Source organism: Falco biarmicus, chromosome 2 (assembly GCF_023638135.1).
Source record: "Falco biarmicus isolate bFalBia1 chromosome 2, bFalBia1.pri, whole genome shotgun sequence".
Lineage (NCBI taxonomy): Eukaryota > Metazoa > Chordata > Aves > Falconiformes > Falconidae > Falco > Falco biarmicus.
Genome location: NC_079289.1, coordinates 22,588,143 through 22,606,865, shown reverse-complemented (window position 1 = coordinate 22,606,865; position 18,723 = coordinate 22,588,143). Strand labels below are relative to the sequence as shown.

At 41.1% G+C, this 18,723-nt stretch overlaps 1 protein-coding gene across 9 annotated transcripts in view; it reads right to left on the bottom strand.

Moving 5' to 3' along the window:
* Positions 1-18,485, bottom strand: part of WASF3 (WASP family member 3) — a 74,672-nt gene extending 56,187 nt beyond the window's left edge. For 4 of the 9 annotated variants that reach the window (XM_056329444.1, XM_056329438.1, XM_056329447.1 and 1 more), the window contains exon 1: positions 18,389-18,484. The gene's annotated coding sequence lies outside the window, so the exon portion shown is untranslated. Of the gene's footprint in view, positions 1-17,488; positions 17,618-18,388 lie in introns of all 9 variants that reach the window. The other 5 variants (XM_056329441.1, XM_056329439.1, XM_056329443.1 and 2 more) reach the window with 4 other exon arrangements.
* Between the last annotated feature and the right edge of the window lie 238 nt (positions 18,486-18,723).

The following is an 18,723-nucleotide window of genomic DNA, read 5'->3' as shown; positions in this document are numbered from 1 at the left end:
TTAGCTCAAACTTCTCCATAAGCAGTAGGGGGTCAAGCAGTTTGCACCCTACTGTTTCATAAAATTACAGTGAAGTAGCAGAATAAAGGAAGTATGAATTAACACAGGACACAGAACTCCACTGAAAAGTGCTCGTCAAAGTATCACATGTACACATATATAGCACTAAAACGAGACACTACCTCTGAGATTGATAAACGAAATTTAGTGGGCTTCAGAATGCCTAAGAAAAAAGGCAAATCAAAAAGAATTGACATAATATTTAAAAAGGAAAAAAATACTGCATCTATAAAGTAGTGCAACAGGGAAGGAAGCAGCAGCAAGGTCATACTTAATGGCTCAGCACTGCCACAGCCAACAGCCAGATTCAATGCCATGGAATCAGAATTATGTAGATGGTCACAGGCTGGATCAAGAAAGCAGCTGCTCTCCCTAGCACGACCCATCCAGGGGCAAGATACTTACATCTGGATCTAGCCGATAGCAACCACTCACATCACTATGATTAATTCCCCTACAGCCTCCAAGTGAAAGAGAAATGGAAAAAACAGAAAAGCATTCAGATTCAATGTTGGAGAATGAGAGGCACATCCTACACCCTAGTAGAAAAGAATAGTGCTTTGGGATATAGACTGGGGTCATGGAAGAATCTCACGTTCCCTGTAAAGATGTTCTCAGAGTCCACATCCTCAGTTCAAAAACACATGCGAGATAGGAAGCTTGTTTCCTTTGTAAACTTTCTATGATACCTTAAAAAGGTTTTGGTTGAGTGTTGGGTTTGTTGGGGTTTTTTGTTTGGTTTTTTTTTTGAAGTACATTAATAGCAAGATTAGGTCTAAAGAAAACATTGGACTGATAGTTGTTGAAGATGGTCATCTGACTAACAGGGATGAAGAAAAAGCAGAGGCATTCAGTGCTTTTTTTTGTCTCAGTCCTTAATAATACCGATAGGTCTTGGGCTGCCCAGTCCAGAGTCAGAGAACAAGTGCAGGAACAGCGACTTTCCATTTGTGGACACAAACTGTAAGGGACCAGCTGTATCAGCTGAATGGTCACAAGTCCATAGGGCCTGATGGGATTCATCCCAGAGTACTGAAGGAGCTAGTGGATAGATATTGTGGCGGGAGCCCTCTCAACCATCTACCAAAGGTCTGGGGAGGTCACTGCTGACTGGGAGCTAGAAAGTGTTATACCAGTTTACAAAAAGGGTGTGAGGGAAGACCCAGGGAGCTGCAGCCCTGTTGGTCTGACCTCAGTTTCTGGAAAAATTATGGTGAGGATTATACTGGGTACTATTGACAGACATTTAAAGAATACTGGAATCTGGCACGGTCAGCATGGGTTCACAGAGCAAGCCTCGTTTAACTAATTTTATATCCTTCTATGATAAGGTCAGCCACCCAGCAGATGAAGGGATGGCAGCAGATGTAGTTCTTCTGGATTTTATAAGGTTTTTGGTACTGTCCTCTACAGCATCCTTCTGGACAAGCTGTCCAGCTGTAGAACGAGCAGGTTTACACAGCTCTGGGTGAAGAAGTAGCTGAAGGGCAGAGCTCAAAGGTGGTAGTGAATGGGGCTACATCTGGCTCGTGACTGGTCGCCAGCAGTGTTCCTCAGGGTTCAATTCTAGGGCCAGTCCTGTTCAATGTATTTGCCAACAATCTGGATGCGAGAGTTGAATGCATCCTTGGCAACTTCGCTGATGACACCAAACAGAGGTGCGGCCAACTCTCCTGAGGGACAAGAGACCTTGCAGAGGGTTCTAGATAGTTTGGAGCATGGGGCTGTGGTTAACGGGATGAAATGTACCAGGTTCAAATGCCAGATTCTGTACCTAGGACGGGATAATGCTGGGCACAAGTACAAATTGGGAGAGGAGTGGCTGGAGGGCAGCCGTGCAGAAAGGGATCTGGGGGTGCTGGTTGGCAGCAGGCTCAACACGAGTCAGTCTGGCTGCCCTGGCCAGGTCGGGGAACACAGCACCCTGGGGTGCATCAAACACAGTATGACCAGCTGGTGAAGAGGCGATTATCCCGCTGGATTCAGCACTGGTGTGGCCTCACCTCAAGTACTGTGGGGCCCAGCACTGCACACAACTTCAGAAGGATGTGAAGGTCCTTGAATGCGTCCGGAGGAGGGCAGCAAAGCTGGTGAAAGGGCTGGAAGGAATGTCCTGTGAGGAACAGCTAAGGGCTTTGGCCTTGTCTAGTTTGGAGAAAAGGAGACTGAGGGGCGGCCTCATTGCTCTGTACAGCCTCCTGAGGAGGGGAAGGGGAGAGGGAGGTGCTGAGCTCCTCTCCCTGGGATCCAGTGACAGGACACATGGGAATGGTTCAAAGCTGCATCAGGGAAGGTTCAACACTGAACATCAGGAAGTATTTCTTTACCAAGAGGGTGGTCAGACACTGGAACAGGCTTCCTAGAGAGGTGGTTGATGCCCCAAGGCTGTCAAGCGTTTAGGAGTCATTTGGACAATGCCCTTAACGTGCTTTAACTTCTGGTCAGCTGGTTGGACTAGATCAGGGGTCCTCAAACTTTTTAACCCACGGGCCGTAGTTTGAAGACCCCTGGACTAGATGATCACTGTAGGTCTCTTCCAACCAAAATATTCTATTCTTAATAAATGTTCTCCCATGTGTACATACTTGAGTATGCATATAGATATATATACTATTGCAGTTTAGTTCTCACTGTTTATAGTCTTTCATATCTACAGACACAAAACCTTTATGAAAGTTCAGTAAAAACACAGACTGGAAGGTATTTGCAAAAAGTGTGTTTTTCCCCCAGACTGAAAGTCTCAAAAAGCATGTAAATTGTTTCTAGACAAACATAGGTATCATACAGATTAATCATTAGTCACCATTTATAAAATTAAAATTCAATGGAATTAAACAGCTAGAGACTCTTTACAGCTGACCCATGGAGTTCAGTTAAGGACATTACTATGGAAAAAAAAATAAAGAAAGTGAAAAGGGAGGGAGACAAAGCATTTGACACAGGTGAAACTTATGTATTAATTATTCCATTTTTATACCCCCACTGGAGAGCTGTTCTTTATAAAGAAATTAGCATACACCAGTATTAACTACATGGTTCAGATTTATCCCAGTTTCTCAAGGGGTTTTCCCTCCCCCTATCCTGTTTTTAAAGGGCCAGTTGAGGCAGGTGGTTTTGTTTGTTTCTTTTGGGTCTTTTTTGTTATTAGCATTTTTACTTATAAGCCAGTTAAACTAAAGCAGTTTTTGCATGGATCTGTGACCTCAAATCTCATTCAATGTAGAGGAGCTTAGCAGTTTAGGAAGATCAAACAAATCACAGAAATCCAGAAGTATGTGAAATAAAGTCTACTTTTTCTTTTGAAAAGAAGGTTGAAGTGGCTTAAAGTCATCATGCCTGCCATTACCATAAGATTTTTATGTTTTTAATTAAGACTTGTTTTTATAAAAGGGAATTTTAAAACTACTTCTGCTTCACACTATTTAATATGGGTAAGGAAAACTATGAACTTCATTTCCCTAATAGCATAACCCATCCAGGTTATATACTGCATTACCATCAGACTCAACACCAAGCAGTTGATAGCAACTCAAGAGAACAGATTTGCCTGTTCCACTAAATATTCTCATAAATGCAATAAACCCTATTCTTCAGATTACTTCATATCACTTTCACAGCCATGTTTAGTACTTGGGGGGGAGGCAGTAGTCAGCTGTCACAAATGCAGCATTTTACAAAAGCAATTTCCATGAAGAGATTTTGAAACAATGAAAAAAATCTTGAACTGACAACCAAGTCTAAGAAAACCTAATTTTCTTAATACATACAACACTGTAGGCATATATATACCCCCCAGATATCCTTTAACAGTTCATAATAATGCAACTGCAACTATGCCATCCTATTCTTTCTCAGTTCCTTGCCTGTGTCCTTTCCTCAGTCTTCCAACAACCATAAAAATATGTTTCAACTACATTTTAAAGTTGTGCTCCCTTTGCCTTCCTCTATTAAAGATTTTGAAGACTACAAATAATATATTTTCCAGAACTACAGATTTACATTGCATAAGATGCAAAGTAGCTTGAATTTGGAAAAAAAACACCTTTAAACATTTTGAAACAGTGGCAACCGTTGCTGAAAGGCATGGGCTGCCCAGAAATCAGTAGGTTGTGGTTTTTTTATTTGAAGAGCAAAAACTATTCTAACACCATGTAAACAGGACTGGAGGCACTGAACATATCACAGGAGAGGAAGCATGCCATGTCCCAAAGCAATACCATGCCTGCCCAGACTGCAGTTGACAGCTCCAAAGCAATGTGTGGCTTACTGTCAGGAACAGAAGCAACCAGGTATTTCAGTTACTACTGACCACTCTGCTCTGGAATGAGGAGAGAAAGGACAGCAGAGAATCTGGTACAGCTTCAAATCCACATCTTCCCTCCTCTATACAGGAAAGCAGACACCACACAATGCTTTCTCGGGCTCCAGCTCCACTTCCAGGAGGATGGGGTAAGAGCTGCACAGCTGCAATACATTGCTTCCTCTTTCCTTCATTTATCAACTGCTTGGTGCGGCAAAAGGGCCGTAGAGGAACAAACTACTACCAAAAAGGGAGAAAAGGGAGGCTGAATTGAAAGTTTGAGAACTACTGATATTCAATGTGATACACTTCTGCTCAAAGAACACAAGCACAGGCATTGCAGATGTGTACAAGCTAGCATGTAAATCCGCAACAGATTGAGAACTTGACACATCATCTTTACTCTTCTACCACAAGCGACCTTGGTTTGTAATGCCCATGCAGCTCTTCAGAGGTTACCTCTATGACCACAGTGTGGTGAGGTGGTATAAGCACCACAATCATCTGAGCTGACCACTCATGTTATTACAGGTTACAGAATTCCTGGCAAATTCTACATTGAGTACAGTGAACTAAAACAGATCAACCAATGAGGCATGGAATCTTGTTTGTTTTGAGGTTTGCAGTTTTTGTTGGGTTTGGGGGGTTGTTGTTTTTTTAAAGCCTCTTATGAGAAACCACTCCTGATCCCACATAATATAATTTTTCTTTTACCTCACTACAGATGCATACTGGCTTTCTCACTGTAGCAACTCTTGTTGCAGATTACTATGGGATCACACTTTAAGGTACTATTACTGCCAACACTTAAGATTCTATTATGGCTGCAGAATTAACAAGCAGCATAAAGTGGCATTTCCATAAACTACTGGCAACATGCTTCTTGTCTCACTAATTTTACTGCTGCCATGCAGGTCTACCTTTGAAAAATCAAAAGACATCAAACTAGGCTTCATTAATGATTTCTCTCTCCTAACTCATATGGAAGAGCCAAGCTCAGATGTTGGAATTGCAGATACTCAGCAAGTTTTAACTTGACTGCCCTTGCATGTTTGGGGCATTCACACCAGTGGAAAATATAAAATTTGCATTTAAATATGCCTAAGTTTTGCTAGTCAACTATATCCTCGATGTCTGTCTTTATTTATTTATTTTTTTTTTTCTTTTTGAAGTCAAGACTTCCAGAAAGTGAGATTTAGCCATGCTGCTGGCTAAACACATAGAAGAAAACCAAAGAAACAAAACCTTTCACCTATCTCATTTTCAAGTATGACAATAGTACAAGAGATGCCCTGCCCTTGAGAAAGGCTTTTATTTAGGAGTAGCCTATTATCAGGTTAACATGTAAATAACTACATGTTCTGCACCAAATCTACTGCTTTAAAGAGGATCTTGCAACTTTAAAGTTGACAATGTAAGTATTACTAGGACTTGAAACAAATAATCCACCATCAGGACCAAGTAGGTAGTCACAGAGAGTGGGTATTTTCCCAAGGGAAAAAAAAAAAAAAAAAAACCACACACCACAGTAACAACTAATAGCCACACAAGAAAAAACCTTTGCCTTCATAAAGCCCACTGAAAGACTGAGGTTTAAGATTTTACAACTTGGATCAAGACAGCTTTCTAGATACAATCTTACTGCTACAAAAATAGCGATGTCCTCCCCTGTACACAAAGCAAAACAAACAAATGTAGAATAAGAAGTCCAACCATGCACTAGCACCAATCCTCCACTGATAATGTTTTGCTGCTTTCCAGGCAAATAGAACACTGGTTTTGTGCAAAAAAGAAATTAATTTGGATCGCACAATTAAGTGGAATTTTAATCTCAAAATCCTTTCTCCATCAGACTCTCATCACTTCAGGTTAGTCACTCTTTTATTCAAGTCATTAACAACTAGTAATATAATCATTTGAATAACAACAAAACGTACCACAACACTGTATAAAACTTTGGAGGATGGGTCAATGGGATCCCAGGTATCAGCAGACCTCTCCTTTTTCCCCTGCCAGCATTTTGTTCTTTGAAAAATTAACTTGCCCTAAGGAGAGTTAGGACTTGTTCTTGGGAAATTTAAACCCAAACAGACTATTATACAGAGTCATACTGCACCAGCAACAGGAACCCCCACAATACCTATTCCTACAAATTCAAGGCCTCTCTACCCCAGCACAGCTCTCCTCTCCCTCTAGAGGGATTATGGCACTTTTTTTAAGCCAAGCCCAGTAAACCAAGATAATTAACTAAGACTAAATTTTCCAAGTTCTTGTATAGTTACAATACAGCTGATAAGAAAAAAAAAGAATGTAGTAGAGAAACAGTAGCAAACAGACTTATGAGAAAAAAGTTTAACATCTCATACCACATGTACTTCTGAAGAAGTAAGCAAAATAAAAGGGATTAGCTAGAATTCAAACAAAAGCACATGAGAACACACAAGATGCATGCTTTCAGATTTCACGCACCTTTGCAGCTTACATTCTTTGCCAATTCTTTCTGCATAACAGGGGAACACTGACTTAACAACTGGAAGTGATATTATGCTATCAACAGTAACGTTCATCCCCAAGCACAACTAGCTCTAAAGCAATGTATCTGTGCATTAGGGGCAAGAGGTATTAAAAATAAGTAAGAAGTGGGTCAAAAGTAGTACTAGATCAGTTAAGTGACTTACAAAGCCTCTTCTTGGCTACCAAGAATCTATCTGGCAGACTAATCATTAATAAGGAAGAGAACCTCACTTTCTCCCAAGCCTGTCGAGTATCAGTATCTGTTCCTAGATAAAACTGCTGTAAGGCCCAATCTTGCATGAAACAGCTCACAACTAACACTGTTTGAGGGGGAAGGGGAGAACTGGGTAAATGCAGCTACTGCATCTTATGGGCCAGCTGTTCCATAAGCCACATTCTTTTCTATTCAGAATCACCAAATTGTTTCAAGCCTATGGAAATAAGTGATACTCAAGCTTGCCACTTTAAGCCAGGTTTGTTCTTTTAACACCCAATAAGAACTTGATATAAATCATGAAGTCCTGCATGCTTTGAACCAGAGAAGTGGATCAACGCTTCATTATACACCTGCAGAAATGAGCAAGAAAGCATGGAAGGTATATTTCATAGTTCACTACTAATACCCTGCAAATTAGCTAATCCACAGTGGAATTTAATTATTTCTACAGTTACATTTATTTTAGTATTTTGTTCGAAGTGGATTTAGAAGACTCAAAATATACTTCTGACAAAAGAACACTTGTCCTTCAAGCTCTGTATTTCAGACAAGCTTTTGTTTCAAGGCTTCCTCACATATTTTAGTTATAAAACACCAGTTCTGAGCATCTTAAAGCTAATTAATAACTTTCAATAACCCTTAATTAAATTCACTGGTTTCATCCCTCTAGATCCAACACTCATACTTCCTACCCTCACAGTTATATCTCACTAATGTTTCCCACTCACTGTAAAGCACATGATTTTTCTCCATTCTTAGTCTATTCCTGTAGTTCAATGAACCCAGACAAACTTCCTTGGTTAACTGGGACTGTTCTGTGCTGTATTTATTGTTCTGTAATGAGGTATAAAGTTATCTTTGACAAACAACCCAAAGCTGTTCACCGTTTAGACTGTCACCCCTTAGGTTCACAAAACTTACTTCAATGTATTTTCTAATGCTTCATATTTAAAGGCTTTAACAGCCACAATTCTACCAAGATGAACCAAAGTGGGGATATTCAAACTACAGATTTATAGCCATGGGTGTTAGTTAACATCACAGTTACCACAAACGTAAAATGAAGACTTATTTATATCTGAAGCTCAACTTTCAACTTTAGCTTTGAAAAAACTTCAAAATATTATTACAGGCTGCCTGTGTGCTTCTCCAGAGCCCAGTAACTTGGCTGAGGAAAGCTCCTGCCAGGCTATGATTAGCATTTAGCAGCTTAAAGGCTAACTGTGCTTGTTGTTTCAACCTTGACAACCAACTGTAAGGACACATCATTAAACTTGAGCTTCCAGAAGCATTTAACATTTGTTTCTGGAAATCAAGTTTTATTACATGTTTTGAAAATAAAATCACTTTTTCCTCTTTTAGAAATCCATGATCATGCCAGACATATGCTTGTTTTCCAAACAACAACTGTTTAAAAGAAAGAATACTCTCTCTGATGTTCCTGCCAAAAACAACATTCTGTGGCTTAAAGAAATCTGATAGCAGACAGTTCACTCAGTTGAGGAAAGAAGGATTTACATTTGGCAAGGGTTTACATTTCATGCCTTGCATCTACTTCTCCCCATTTTAAGTTTCTTTGGGGATGATTGCGGCAGTGGGGAGAGTTTTTGTTGTGGTTTGGGTTTTTTACATCTCCAAGCATTTCGCTTTCTAAAAGAAGGCATCTGTGGGTTTCACCAGAAATGACATGAAGCAGAAGTTCATCACAATGCCCTTCTTACAGGAAATACTAGGATATACAAGACAGTTTGAAAGGGAAGTAAAAGACTTCAGAAGAAACGCACAGAAGCAAGTTTGCAGCAGGAGGAAGCAAAACAGAAAATTCAAACAAGGAAGTAGCATATGAAGAACACCAACAGCTTCATCTTAATACACAGGACAAGGGAGAGAAAGAGATAGATTTGCACAGGCAGCAAAAATAACCACCTTTACTGGACAGGTGGTATTTCACTGTTGCCTCCATAGTTTCAAATTGCAAAAGAGAACAGGTAATAAAAACATGCAAATTGGACTATTATTTCTGTACACTTCAGAAAGACACAAGATACGGATTTGATCTGCCACAGTATTTGACTTTGTCCTTCATTACTTATACATCACATAATTACTCACCGAAATAGCAACTGGATCATTTTACTACATAATGTAAAATATTTAGTCGACTTCAAGCATTTAAGACAACAGAAGTTCCAGAATTTTCCCCAGTCATGGAGTTTACTAGCCACTTCCAGGTGGTTTTTTTGCAAATAGTTATAAATCCCATCGAGCAGAACCTTGCCGCTCTCCAAGATCCAGAAATTCCTGAAGGCTGCTAAACCTGCTCCAACATCAAGCCAGCTAGTCAGACAACACTTCAGCCAGCTAAGTGACCAAGAGTATCATCTCCTACAGGACAGCAGGCGGCAGATCCATGCAAGCTTAGAGGCCCTCAGAACTGTTAGCACAGCAACCAGAACAACATTATCACAAAGCACATACTTGCTATTCTACTGGAGAAGAAATTTTAAACAAATAACGTCAGAATCCCAATGATCTTAGAGTAGTATTTCAGATGCAGCTATTTCAGGCTAATAAAAATCCTTAAGGTTAAAAAAATCAACTGCTTATTAGTCCACTGACATGGACATTCTTATTAGCTATGTAAATCCTGCACAGAAGTTCAACAACTAGACATGAAGGTTTGTCTTTTACAGCATTATAGCTCAAGCTAGTAAATTGGTGTTGCTCCTAATCTTATCTACACCTTTGTGTAGAATTACCCACCCTGAATCAAAGGATGCTTGAAACTTCAAGATAGTCTACAAGAGTATGAGCAGTGTTTGATGACAGAGGCAAATGTTATAACTACATTTCACTTGAGGGCTGGAAGACTATACTTCAGTGCATTCTCAGACATTCCTCTTACAGGCATTTCTACCTCACCACTTCAACATTCAGGTATTTCACACTTGCCACGCACAAGCTCTACAACTTTTTACTTGCTATAAATATGAAGTGATTGCTACAGTGAAGATGCACAAGACCTGCAGGATTTGAAGAATGGAGAGATTCAAGAGAAGCAAGTTGGCTGAGCTGAAGGAGACAGGATGCCCTGCATGCAGAAAAAAAAAGAAAAAAATGAAGCTGCTCAAATGCTAGTTCCTAGTTCTTTCTAAAAAAGGTGGGGATAGAAAGCACATGACTTGCACATCTGCTTGTCGAGCATAGCCTGGCATATACCCTTCTCCTACTAGGCAGTAATCTGAAACTGTAACCAAGCCACTTGTATAACTGTACCAAGACATTCTCTTTAAACATGACTGAAGAGTTAGACCCACTCCAGCTTCTGAGTTGGCATGCAGGGGTCAGAAGGAACTGCAATATTCAAGCTGTGTAAAAAAACCTAGTAATATACGTATGAGAATGTCTCTAAATTTACCATAACATCAAACACAGGCTTCATTTGAAGTGATGTGTTTTCTCCACCTTTGCAGCTGTTTAAGCATTCAAAGCAACAGCCAAGCTTTAAAACGAAAAACAGTACTTTCCAAGGAAATAACTCCACAATAAACCTGTGCTGATGTGAGTTCCAGAAAATTTCAACATTCTATAGAAAACAGCAGCAAGTTCTAACTGCTGTAGAAGAAAGAACTAAAAGGCACACTTTCACTAAAGCCCCCCTTCCAATTCAAAAGTTCAAACTTCATTTTTTTCATTCACAAGTAATGAGGCAGAAGAACTTCTCAAAGAAGTGTTTCCAAGGCTGTGTAAAGTTTCAAAATAAAACAAGCTTCCCAGGCATTGTCTTGCAGCACACCAGTCCCCACAGCTGCCTGTTAGGACAAAAGCAAGTCCACAGCAAATGAATGGTTTTCCTCAGCATCATAGAATACTAACCTTTTCCAGTATAGCCACAAGAAAAAAGCTACTGCAGAGGGAGGAGTGGGCAACAGCTGCATACATCATATTAACTATAAACCTCCAAATATTCAAAAGAGAATACTCCAACTCAGCTGGCCATTACAGTCACCAGCACTGGAATAAATCTCACCTCCAGACTCAGATTGAACCCCAGCCCCTATTAATAGCCCTGTCAACACTATCTCACTCTGCAGCAAGTGACAAGTGGATAACTGGTTAACCAGTCCATGGAAGAAAGTCCTGACTGTCACATTTTTTATAACATTCTCCACCTATAAGTACAATGGAGCTCCAGTAATTCCCAACTTACACCCACTGTCCTTCACACACAGCCTTAACATTATGCTCCCTTTGCCCTGGCAACTGGACTTGAATAAAACATTTTTTGAGATTATATATGTTTTTCAGTCTTCACTGATGAGGTGCTTTGTCACTTTAGTTTTTTTGAATATATCAACAATACAAGAAAGTATTTTTGCACATACCATCTTCTAAACAGCTGGTGAAACTCAAGTCCTCTAAGGCCTCTGAAATACCATTACATTACACCTTTCATGTTAATCATAGATTATCCTGAGTTGGAAGGGACCCAGGAGGATCATCAAGTCCAACTCCTGACTCTACACATGGCAACCTAACAGTTAAACCAGATACCAGAGAGCATTGCTCAAGCACTTCTTGAATCCTGACTGGCTTGTGGTCACAACCACCTCCCCACGGAGCTTGTTCCAGTGCTTGACTACCCACCGAGTGAAGAGCTTTGTCCAGATACCCAATCCAAACATCTTCTGATGCAGCTTTAAGTTGTGTCTCTGGTGTCTGGTGGTGGGGCATGAGAAATCAAGATCAGCACCTCCCTTTCTGCTCCCCATCATGAGAGAGTTGTAGACAGCAACGCTGTCATGCCTCAGTAACCTCTCCTCCAAGTGGAACAAACCTAGTATCCTCAGCCTCTCCTCATAAGTCATGCCCTCTAATCCTTTCACCATCTCCATTGCCCTCCTTTGGACACACTCTAGTAGTATCCTTCTTATACTGTGGAGCCCAAACTGATGGAATAAAACATACCAACAACCACCTCTGCCTTCATAACCTACCAACACATTAAAAAGGCTTTGTAAATCATGAAGAAAGCACACTAATCCTGAATATTACTGTATGCCGAGATCCAACTAACCAGCAACATGGAGGACAAGACACTAGAGAAGAACCAAGAAAACCAGGAACACAAGCAACTTACAGCATTCCAAGAAAAGCAGTATCATCCAAATTCAACAATAACAAGGAAATACAAGCGTTTTCTGAATGAGGAATCTTTAACATACTAACAGTAAGACAGTCCATGTTTAGTATTAAGAGATAGTCCCCTAAAAATTCAGGGCTCCCACTCAGGTAACCCAACAGGAAAAAACACACAGCAGCCCCTGAGCATGGTCATCCAAATACAGCTCTTCAACAAGATGCAGTGGCCTCTACATCTTACTAGTACAGCCCTAGCCCAAACAGCACCTTGTTTTAATAGTCAACTGTTCAACAAACAGCTTAAATATAAATAAAATAGTTACATGTGTTCACAGACAAGCCAGGCACCTGAAAACATGACATTACCTTAGAAAGACTGAAGGAGCCAATTTCAATTAAATTGCAAAGTTAGAAAAGGCTGCATGACAACAAAGTATTTCAGCATTCTTCACCTAAAAAACTACCAAATATCAAGCTTATGTAAAATTTCAAATATCTGAAAAAATTGTAATTGCTAGCAGCACTTGCTACAAATTGATTTTTTTTAATCTATGAATTTCATTCAGATCATGCATTAAACAGCATTTTCACTATTTATAGCTTAAACTTCCCTTACCAATTTTGAAGTTCCATAACCAATCAACACAAGGCTGACAGAGGACTTGAAATCACTGTAATATATATAGAACTCTAAAGCAAGTGCATATTCAGATACTAAAAAAACTGCTCCAAAACACAATAACGCATAATTACAACAGCCAAACAAACCTTAACTATTCATTTACACCAGCATAGGAGGAAACATAACCACTGCAGAAGTTTCAAAAAGTCTGTCTCATTCAACCTTAATGGTGTTAAGTATTTTTCATTGATGTAAGTTTATCTGTGTATACTGCCATGTAAGTGAACAATGCTTGATAGTTCTTCTACAAAAAATTACTCTATAGTTTCTGTATTGGGCAGACTTTCACGATAGGGATGTACAATAATAGCTTGGGCCAAAGAAACAGTGAAATAAGAGTTTTCATTTATGGAACCAGAGAGAAAACAAGCCAGGTCGTAATTCTGTGCACAAGGTTTGAAGATCTCGTTTTTTCTTGTCCGAAAGAAAAATACATTTAAGGCAACCTAAAACTCTGGGTTTGACAGATTAATGGAAGTTACAACTGCCTTAGCATAGGCTACTTCTATTTATATTGATTATGACGACTGTAAAACACAAACTCTGATTGGATTCAAATTACCATTGATACCTATACATACTTTATGTCACCAGCATTTGAAAGGTTGCATCATTCTGAAAACTACTATAAAACCTAAGTATCTACAGAATGCAAGATTAATTCAAAAACTAAAGGAAAAATATCTACATGCCAACCATGTTCTAGACATTTATTTTTGTTACATTCACCACCGCTTAGCCAACTATTTAACCCAGCACTCCATAGTCTGTATCAGTTCTTTCCACTACTTCTTACTAAAATACTCTTGCAAGGAGCCTTCTAGTTATGAATGAACCTACATGTTAAGTATAATCTCTTTGATAGCATACAAATGATGGGAAAACATTTTGCTCTATTGTTTTTGTTCTAGATTGACATGTTTTAACAAACATCAATCAAGTTAAACTTGAATAACAGTCAATTTTTTTCTGCTTTTAAAATATATTTTTTAGAATACAAAAGATTATTCAGAGTTGAAGCACAAGTAAAATGAATATTCAAAGTATTAAATAAATTTAATGTAAGATGTTCTATGCTTAATAGAAACACACATTGTCCCAATAACTTTATGTGGCTACCAAATCATTGTAAGAATAAAGAGGTGATATTTACAACCAACAGGTAGGAAGGAGCTCCAAGTATCTAGAAAGAGAGTAACTAAAATTCTGCTAAATGGAGAGGTCCACAAAAAAAGAAAATCCCAAACACATACAGGAATCTATTCTAGATCCAAAACACCATTAGTTCAATGGCTGAATAAGTACATGAAAGACTAATTTACAATGTGTTGAAATTCAGAACAACTCTAAATCCTTAACACAAATTTGTTTTTTTAAAAAAAACAAGCAAGCAAATCCAATAAACACTTACCATTCTAAACAAGCCTTCAACAAAAATTTAACAGCTATCTCACCTCCCAAAAATAAAGAAATCAAGCAAGATAAGCTCCTAGTTTACAGCCTGAATGAGCATGAAGCCTTCCATTTTGATTTCCAGCTGCTTCTACAGAAAAATTTCTTAATTTCTTCCCAAATGTTTTGTTTCTGCTTTTGGCAGAGGAAAAAGAAGTGACATCTATCTTCAACTAAAAATATTTCAGTTATCCAAGTTTCCAAAAGAGGGGTGAAAAACAACAGTGCTTTTCCAGTTTAAGAAAACCACCCCTTTTTTCAGCAGCTTTTCAGCAGGCTGGCTTCAGAACAATTAGATCTAGATAACATAAGTGTAGAGGAAAGAACTCACTTTAAAGTTGAATAAATAAATCTGGTGTAACTTCATGTTATTTCGATTATTACCTCTAAAGGTAGACCAAGTTCTCAGGAGAGAATAAGCGCTAGCACAGTTCTGCTACATAGCTAAGGCTCAAGATGCCTCCGTTCTTAGTCGAGTCACTGATTTTCTTGCATTGCAGGTATCCTGTACATTAGACTTCCGTATGGAGAAGTTAATACTCACCCTCTACCTCTCTATCAGTTCCTATAAGAGAATAAACAATTACAACCTGTGACCCATAGTACTGCTGGTACAAGGAATCTTGTGAAGGCAGCGTACCATTGTATGTAACACTGGAAGGCATGTATTTACAATCCAATCCTATTAACCATCTTCATATACTGGATGACTTTAAGATTAGAGGGGTAAGAAAACCTGATAAAAACAACTTCTCCCCATCAGTACTGTAAATCATTATCTTCCTGCTAGTAAGGTAATTAACCAAACTACACATCATAACCCACCAAACACACACAGCCTGGCTAGTAACTTACACTACTAGTCCAATTCACTTGATATACAGCCTGTAGCTCAACACCCTACACAAGCAAAAAATACAGTCACTGTAATGACCGCAGGAAGTCCAAAAATTTTAACTGGAGCCACCCAGGAATTGGGCAGATACCAATACACCACCTTTGAATTGAAGAGGCCAAAGAGTGCTGTATTATACAACCTGTATCAGATTCAAGCTCAGTGACAAGACCGTATAAAGCCCACCCCAACTAAAGACACGCCTGGAAGAGCAGACTGCAATTAACCACAACAACATGTCTTGCTCATTCCCCACTAAAAGCAGTCAAGAGAGCTCTGGAAGACAGGGAGGACTTGAAAGAACGAAGCATACACCAAGATACAACTGTCCATGCAGGAATTTTAATCAAAAAGGGAGGACTTGCAGAGGCATGAAAGCTAATTCACTGTCCGAGTGACACTGATACAGTGAGCTAAATACTCAAGATACCATCAGCTCTTCTGGAATTCTTCAATAAAATACCTGCTGTAGTTTGGTTTTCAGAAATCCTGCCCTGCTAATCACTGTACATAAGCTTCAAAATAGCATTCCTATTGCCTGTCACACAATGCCTTTCCCCCCCCCTCTTTCCTCCATACAGGAATACTGACTGCAGACACTGTTATTCTTGTTTCAGAAAAATACACAGTATGTACCTTCTCATTGAAGAATAAAGTAAATAAACCTGACATAAAGTAGTCATACCAAGGAGCAGATTATCTGTAAGAATTTTATATTACTAGTCTTAAAATCATAATCCTTTGAGGCATGTTGTACAGACAAGGCATATACTGAAAAACAAAGCAGGTTTAAGCTGCTATGAACTATGAAATGTCATATGTGTTGTACCATATAAATCAAACTTGAAGCCTCAATAACTTACCCTTTTTAAAGTACAAGGAATTCTATTTCTGACATAGAAAGTCATCTTTTATTACTTCCATGGACAAATAGGAAGATTAGCAAAGACTACAGTTTCAGTAACTATTGTGTATAATCAAGACTATTGTTTCAGTACCCGATTAAAAAAATGTCTACTTTTTTAGTTGGAGAAAATTGCCACAGAAAAAAAGAAAGAAGGCTCGCTCAGTTATATATTATTTCACATACAACAAAATCTGTGCTCACCACCCAATAACTACATCCATGTTACCACTAGCAACATAAACACAAAACTGATCTTCCAGCAGGCAGTAAGAGAAGTTTGCTTTGCACAACTCATCCCCAAAATTCAGCTGGAAATAAACGGAGCTTCAACACTGCTCAAGGGGAACATGATCTGGTCCTGATCTCAAATGAAGAGCTACAGATAAAACTTCCTTCTTACAGGACTTCCTGAAAGCCACGTTCTTACTGAGTAAGAACGACTTAGGGCCTTTATTTTCGTGTAGGCAGATAGATGTCCTTCCATCTTGGCGTATCTTCTTCTGACGAGAACTTAAAGGCAAGAGTAAGCTGTAACTGAATATAATACCCAACAAAGCTCAGTTCCACAGCTCAAATACAGGGTCTAATCTTGAATAGTTAAGTTTGCAAGCACTTTAGCTTGTACCTTTATTAACAGGTTTTCAGCTTGGGTGTTAGTCTACATAATTATTCCATATCACATCAACCTCCATATGTAAAAGGCCACACGACTTCACATCTTGCTGTAGCATCCGAGAACATGCTGCAGGCTAAGAACTGTAGCCTTATTCCATTCCCTTCTTCAGGCACATACAGTATTTTCCATAGTAGCTAATCGTGTATCGGGCAAAGTCAAAACACCAGTCTATCTCCTATAAATGTAATACTTTTTGATTCCCTAAGTAAAGTTTTAAAAAGAAAAAGAAGAAAAAAAGGCCAGTCTTGCACAACAGGCAAGGCAAAACCACCTCCTTCTCATCCCCAGATTTAAAGCCTCTAAGTTCCTGGCGGCCTTCATAATTTGCCCCCATCTTTTTCTAATAGGAATACTTTCCCCTCATTCCCTGTAGTTTACAGAAGGGGCACAAAGAACCACAGCTAGACAGCTTTTTCCTGTTCCTGCACAAACAGCACACAAACTAAACCATTTGTGCTTTGAAGTATTTTCTATCAAGGAATCTCACAACTGCATCTAATAACCCATCACTCAAGGACTGGCCCCACTTCACAGACTGTTGCTCAGCCTAAAACTATCAGTCCTTCTCCTGTTAGTTATCTGCAGCGATTACTGAACTGTATCAGAAACCAGAAGAAAAATAATAAAAAAGGCATTTCTTAACTGTTTTCAGCTAGCATTAGACATTCGGCAGTTGCAATATATCCCTGTGTTCACACGGCTGCACTCACTCCGACTCCCAGCTTCTTCTCAGCTATAGTCACTTAAGAAATAAGTGGAAAAAACAATTAACCTGAAAAAAACCGTGAGCAGGGAAAAATAAAAACAAGGGGGAATTAAAAGTTCCCGAGCCGTCAAGGACTCCCAGCGCCCTTCAAAGCCAAAAGCGGTTATTTTACGTACTTGAAAACCGCCGGACATCAGAAGAGACTTGCCAGCGCCACGCTACGGTGCCGGCGCGGGGGCCACTCACGGGGGGTGCCACGGGTGAGGAGCAGCCCCGTACTCACGGGCCTCAGGGCCGTTCCCCGCAGCCCGGGCTGAGCCCCCGCGCCAGCCCTGAGACCCGCAAGCTCGGGAGCCCGTTCCCCGACCCCACGCCCTGGGGCTCCGCAGCCCCCAGCTGAGAGCGAAGGGGGGAAAAGGGAACGCGCCTCGCGGCCCCGGGGGCTGGCAAGGGGCCGAGGCCGGCAGGAGAGCTGGAAACAAAGCTCCAACCCCCCCGCCCCGGCTGAGGCAAGAGGGCCCCAGGACGGGCAGCTCGGCCCGGGCGGGAGGAGAGCGCGAAGCCCCGGAGCGACTCGCGGCTGCTCCCACCGCGGCTGTGGAGAGAAAGGCGCCGCCGCGCTGAGGGGGCTCGCACAGGGCAGCGGCGGGATTATCCCCGCGGGCGGCCAGAGACCGTTAAAAAGCGGCTGCTCCCCCTCAGCGCCCCTCCCGGCGGCGGCCGCCGAGCTCCCAGGGGAGGAACGGACCCCCTGCGCACCGCCGGCCGGCCCGCCCTCCGCCGCGGCTGAGGGAGACGGGAGTACGGCCCCGGCCCCGGCCCCGGCCCCGCACCCACCTGGCGCCGCACTCCGTCCCAGCCCGCGCCGACGCCGCTCCAGCCGCCGCCGACCGCCTTCGCGGGCTAAGCCTCCGCGCCCATCACCGCCGCTCCGCCCCTCCAGCCTCGGGCCCCGCCCCCTCGCCGCTCCTTTGGGCGAGGAGGGGCGGGGCAAGGTCCGCCAATGAAGGCCAGAGCTTCTCCGCACACATTGCTGATCGGCGTGAAAAGCATCCAATGAAAACGCTAAGAGGGTGGGGAGAACTGTCAATCAGAGGCCCCTACCTGGGGTTCGCAAGAGGCCGGAGCCGGGGCGTTTCCTCCCGCTGACCGGCTCGCCCGTCCCCTCCGGC